The sequence below is a fragment of the Miscanthus floridulus genome, chromosome 14 (assembly GCF_019320115.1).
Source record: "Miscanthus floridulus cultivar M001 chromosome 14, ASM1932011v1, whole genome shotgun sequence".
NCBI lineage: Eukaryota > Viridiplantae > Streptophyta > Magnoliopsida > Poales > Poaceae > Miscanthus > Miscanthus floridulus.
In genome coordinates, this window is record NC_089593.1 from 35,487,965 (window position 1) to 35,494,506 (window position 6,542).

The following is a 6,542-nucleotide window of genomic DNA, read 5'->3' on the forward strand; positions in this document are numbered from 1 at the left end:
GACATAGCAACCTTGTGAGCTTAGCCAAAGCCCTCCCACTCATCTCCATCATTGATCATCATCTCTGTGAGATTGGGAGATGAATCCAAGTGCATTGCTTGAGTGATTGCATCTAGAGGCACTTGGTATTCGTGTTGCACTATGTATTTCGCTTGTTACTCTTGGTGGTTGCCACCACCTAGATGGCTTGGTGTAGCGGTGGAGGATCGGCACGAGTTGGTGATTGTTCGTGGCCATCTTCGGTGATTGTGAGGGGAGTTGTACCTTCCCCGGGCAGAGTGTCCGAAAGGTAACTCTAGTAAATTGCTCGTGTCATTGAGTTGCCTCACTTGTGGGTAGGTTCTTGCGGTGTCCAATCGTGTGGACGAGGTTTGTGAAACACCTCTTAGCCGCCGAACCACCAAGTGTTGGTCGACACAACGGGGACTAGCGTGTTGGCAAGCACGTGAATCCTCGGGAGAAAAATCAGTTGTCTCTTGTCATTTGCATTCTCCCGGTGATTGCATTTGATCTTCATCTTGTGATTGGTTCATTCCTCTACATGGCGGTATAACCATCCCACTCACTCGTTTATATTCTTGCAAACTAGTTGTAGCAAGCTCTTTAGTGTAATTAGATTTGAGAGCTTGCTTTGCTATTTAAGTTTGCTTAGTGGAGCTCTTTAGAGTAGAAAGATTGAGAGCTCTTAGTGAGTAGTATCATAGCAGGTTGTGTGTCTAGCTATCATTGCAACTAGAATTGTTGGATAGGTGGCTTGCAACCCTCGTAGAGCTAGAGCAAGTTTGCATTACGCTATTTGTCTTACTAATCAAGTTGCTCTAGTTGATTTGTAGAATTTTAAATAGGCTATTCACCCCCCCTCTAGCCATATTAGGACCTTTCACATGGGAAGAACCGCAAAATGGGCACTCAAGTTGATGGATCAGGGCATTATGTATGCCTCCTGAACAACGATCAAGTCCTAGGTGTTGGCGGACTTTGTCGCAGAATGGAGTGAGGTCCAAATGCCACCGACGGTCGTCGATCAAGAGTACTAGATGATGTACTTCGATGGATCACTGATGAAGAGGGGTGCCAACGTGGGGCTGGTCTTCATATCACCCCTCGGGGTACGCATGAGGTACATGGTTCATCTCCATTTCCCCTCATCCAATAATGTGGCTGAGTATGAAGCACTCCTCAACGTCCTACGCATTGCCATCGAGTTGGGCATCCGATGCCTCGATGTCCGGGGCGACTCTTAGTAGATTGTCGACCAAGTCATGAAGGAGTCAAGCTATCATGACGCCAAGATGACAGCATACTACCAAGAAGTCTGATGGCTAGAGGACAAATTTGATGGCCTCGAACTCAATCACATCCCAAGGTGTCTCAATGAGGCGGTCGATGCACTTGCGAAGGCGGCATCCAGCCAAGAGCCGGTGCCAACAGGTGTCTTCACCAGTGACCAACACAAGCATGAAGGGTCAGAGTAGGCCCATGATGATTCGCCCGATCCAGCCTCGGGGGCTAACTAACTGATGGCTCCATCTAGGCCTGAGGTCATGGAGATTGAACAAGATCCAGTAACAGAGCCTGACCCTCTGATCATCTGGAGAATTCTCTACCTCGACTACCTCCTCCCTAACATGCTGCTGATGGACAAGATAGAAGCTCAATGCCTCGCATGTCACGCCAAGTCCTTTGTTCTTGTGGAGGGCGAACTCTACAAGCAAAGCCACACCGGGATCCTACAGTGCTGCATCCCCATCAAATAGGGGAACCATTTGCTGAGCGATATCCATGGTGGGGTCTACAGTCACCACGCCATGCCTAGAACCTTGGTTGGAAATGCATTCCAACAAGGCTTCTACTGGCCCACTGTAGTAGTCGATGTTGAGCAGATCGTACACACCTACGAAGGGTGTTAGTACAATGCTCGACAAACTCACCCCCTAGCCTAGGCACTCTAGATGATCCCCATCACGTGGCCCTACACGATCTGGGGGCTCAATCTAGTTGGACCTCTGAAGAAGGTGCCTAAGGGCTACACCCACTTGCTTGTCACCATAGACAAGTTTACAAAGTGGATAGAAGCTCGGCCGATCTCCTCGATCAAATTCGAGCAAGCAGTACTATTCTTCCTCGACAATGTCCATCGCTTTGGAGTTTCGAACTCCATCATCACAGACAATGGTACGCAATTCACCAAAAAAAAGTTCCTTCGATTCTATGATGAATACCACATCTAGGTCGATTAGGCTGTCGTTGCGCACCCCCAAACAAATGGTCAGGTCGAGCGTGCAAACGGCATGGTTCTACAAAGCCTCAAGCCTAGGATCTTCAACTGGTTGAACAAGTTCGGTGCATGGTGGGTCACCGAGCTCCCCATGGTGCTCTAGAGCCAAAGGACAACCCCTAGTCGAGCCACTGGCTACATGCCTTTCTTCATGGTCTATGGTTCCAAGGTCGTCCTCCCAACCGACCTCGACTATGGAGCTCCAAGGATCAAAGCATACGATGAACAGGGAGTCGAGGCATCCCATGAAGATGCCATGGACTAGCTAGATGAAGCTCACGACGTTGCCCTCCTCTGCTTGGCCAAATACCAGTAGGCATTACGATGGTACCACAGCCGATGGGTGTGGGACCGAGCCTTCAACATCAGGGACCTAGTTCTCTGCCTTATGTAGAGCAACAAGGACCGCCACAAGCTCTCCCTACCCTAGGAGAGGCCTTATGTCATCGCGGAAGTACTCCGGCCAAGCGCCTATAAGCTAAAAACCATCGACGGCGAGGTCTTCACCAATGCCTGGAACATTGAGCAGCTACATCGCTTTTAACCATAAATAAACATTTACTTTCTCCTAGCAGTTTTGTCATTGAAATCCTTGATCTTTTGTGACGTCTGACCCCTACAAGAGCGAGGGGCCAGGCCTCACTCGGGCGCTGCTATAAGTACATTTACCTTGCGAACACTCTTTGCGCATGCCCTCCCTTTTTTACATTAATTCTAAAGAGCTTAATTTACAGAAACAATTCCTGAGTATAACTAGTAGGACTATGGGAAACCTACACCTCGACAACTACGGTCTCATTGCTCACCAGCGTGATTAGAATTGCCTCGCCCACACTCTGAGCTTTTTAAGATCTTAACCACGGAAAGGGTCGAGATGCGCTAAAGCTTTTTTACACAAAAGGGGAGAAGAAATAAGAAGTTGTTTGCTGTAACAAAATATTGAAAGCTTGTCCATTTGTTACAAGTTTCACTGCTTGGCTTCCCTGGTTAACTAAATTCCTATGCGGGATGTCTGCATCCTTTATATCCATAGGGATTTTTTGTTTCAGTAGGTAGCCCGAATCGACCAAACGACACGACGATTGCCAGGAAATAGATGGGACAAGCTTCCCCTTACAGAGTGATTTCATCATGAAAAGGGACTGATGTATTCATGAATACAAAAAACTGTTCACACAGGAGCTCCCCCACAACTTAAATGGTTACATTTGCTGACCACTTCTACTCTAAATACTACTACAGCCGCTGCACCACGCTCTCCATCGGCAACATCCTACCGCTTCATGGGATCCCTGAGGGTGCCGTTGTCTACAACATCAAGCACCACGTCAGTGACCGTGTTGTCTTCACCAGGGTGTCTAAGGACTATGCCATCGTGATCAGCCGCAACCCTGACAATGGCACCTCGAGACGAGGCAGTTCCTGGACAAGGACGCTACCCGCCGAAGTATGGCCACCATGGCTGGTGGATGTCTCTGATGTCTCATCAAACTTGATGAACTGGCCGACCTAAGCGGCTGTAAGGGTGAAACCCCCCATTGGCTCAGTCCTAGGCAGCTTCCCCACCAACAAGGCTCACTCGAGGAAGATTCATCGGAAGAAGCCTACGTATGGCTCCATCCCGATGAAGGCCTCACAGATGATGACAAAGCCAGTGATGTGCAGCACCCTCCAGCGTGCCTCCTCCTTTGGTGGAAGCGGCCCCTTCTCGACAAAGGTGGCCAGCACCATCTAATCTACGTTCGATGACCTCTAGCTCAACATCATGCTCTGGATTCACAAACGGATCTATGAGTCCTCCTCTCCCTCACATTACCCTCTCTCACTTAAAAACCACCACGACGCACGAATGCACTCAGCAAGAAGGAAGAAGGAGGGGAGGCAGCTGCTCAAGAATAGGCAGAGGAATGGGATGAGAACCCTCTCCATTCCCCTATTTAAGGAGGAGACACAACAGTTGGAGGAAGATGAAGGATTGGGGCAAAAAACCCTCTCCCTTCCCCTATTCAATGTAGATGGGAATTTGATGGGACACGTCCTAACCGATGGGACGTGCCTTGGTCGATGAGATGGCGCTTGGTCAAACAGGACGTGGCCTGGACATGGCCAACCACTACCGCACGTCGGGCATGAGAAACAAGGCACAGCCATAGGCAAGCGGCACTCCGCCTTCCTAGGTAGGACCTGGAAGGGCCCAACGATGGAGCCTCCATCAAGGGGAGACCAACGGGCCTCCTAAGTCGATTGGATGGCCCAATCGAACACTGAGCGATGGGGTTGAGGAACCAAATGGCCACCAAAAGATAAGCACCCTTATTTATTTACTTTATGTATCAATTTCACTACCGAACCTCTAATCCCAGCAATGGCAGGGGTGTGGACATCGCTCGGGGGCTGCCGAGAGTGTCTACTCGTTTAGACATTCTCTTTGCCTGACCCCTCTGTATGTTTAAAAACCAGAGGCACGGTGTGTGGGTGTAAACTTTGAGTAAAACTGGTCAAACCGCTAGACCCTATGCCCCAGCGGCCATGACATTTTATTCACCAGCGTGATCGAATTCTTTGTACCTGCACCTCAAGCTTTAGCATCCACCTTCTTGAGAAGGGTTCAGAGGGGTCTGCCTGTGGAATCTCCTTCAAGGAGAAGCTACTAGGTTGCCCAAGTCGATCGAACGGCTCGGATCGCTATCGAGACATAGAAATGAAAAATTGCTATGCTCATGCAGGTTACATTGGCCCCATCACAAATGTTAGACCTGAACCCCACATGGACATGTCTAGTAAGAGTTCCCTATCACTCATGCCACCAAGGTTACATTTGTCCTACAGTGTTATGGGCACCAGCATTTGCCCTCGGACACGAATCCTGACAGAAACATACAAAAACTGCTATGATCCAAGAGGATACTCATGTCAGCTACAGTATGAACGTGGCAGCCTCTACGCCATCTGCTCCCCGTGGGGTCATGGCTCAGCATCCTGGCATGCCGCGCTGCCCGCCAAAGTGGGATGGGACAAGACCACTTGCTGAACGAAGCCAGAGCACAGCCCTATCAGGATCAACAAATGTGTTATCCCTAGCACCGTCTGCCATTTTAGTAGGGCAGGCTCAATGGAAAAGGAAGACCTGACACCTTCAAAGGACCTTCTCTATCTCTAGTTTTTTCCACTTTCTCCCATCTATAATCCCTGCTCCCCCTTTATCTATAAAAGGGAGGGCAGGGCACCCACTAGGGGGACGAATCAATTCAACACACCACGCATCACATAACACACAACTGAGCAGCAACCGAGCTCTCAGCGCCCATTCTACCTTTCCATCAGAGACTTGGGACCCATCCCTCTCTTGACCGTTTGTACCCCCTACTACAAACCTTTTAGTGCTAACAACACGAGCAGCAGCAAACTAGACGTAGGGACATTCTGCCCAAACTAGTATAAACCTTGTGTCTTTTAGCACACCATCCGGGCCTAACGTGCAACAAATACAAATTTACTAGTTGGTGTTTACTCAAAACACTGAAAAACATCATCTATATCTACCTCCAAGACATCCCCTATCATCTCACCTGCCGCCTCATTCATCAATCCCAGAGGCATTTCATCACTCTTACCCAAATTGGGATTGAATTGAATTCAATCTCATCAATCGTCTTGGCACTATCAAAATATGCCATTATCACCAAGTCCTTCCCAAACATCCAAGGACCATCCTCCAGCACCCTTCTTTTGCCCAATCCTTGAAGAAAGGTGAACAAGAACTAGTTTTCCCCAAATCCTTGCACTCCACACCTAAGAGAGGACACCAGATTTGCCTAAGGGCTTGCTCCAGAGATTCATCCTAAATTGGCTTATTTGACAGAACCTTCCCCACCACTTGTGGATCCCCCTTCTGCCTTATCCCCACCTCCACACCACCTAGCTTGACACTCTTCTTCTCCATCTCTAAAAGGTTCATCTTCTCCAAAACCTGATCACCTTATTTGCCCCCACCCATTCCATGCAGACATCTCACAACCCCACCCCTTGAAACCCTAAATCGACATGAACTCAGAAGACCAACTTACACTCGGTTAGCAGATCTTGGCTAGGCTCTTGGTGGAGAGTTTGGCGTGGATGCAATTGTGGGATTAGGATATGGACTCAAGTCAAATCCCAATGGGGAGATCTAACCAGGAACAAGGAGGAGAAGAAACCCTATTCGACACTTGGTACCCCTCTCGAGTTGCCCCTAGGCACCAAGGACTGGTCCACCGCTTGTCTT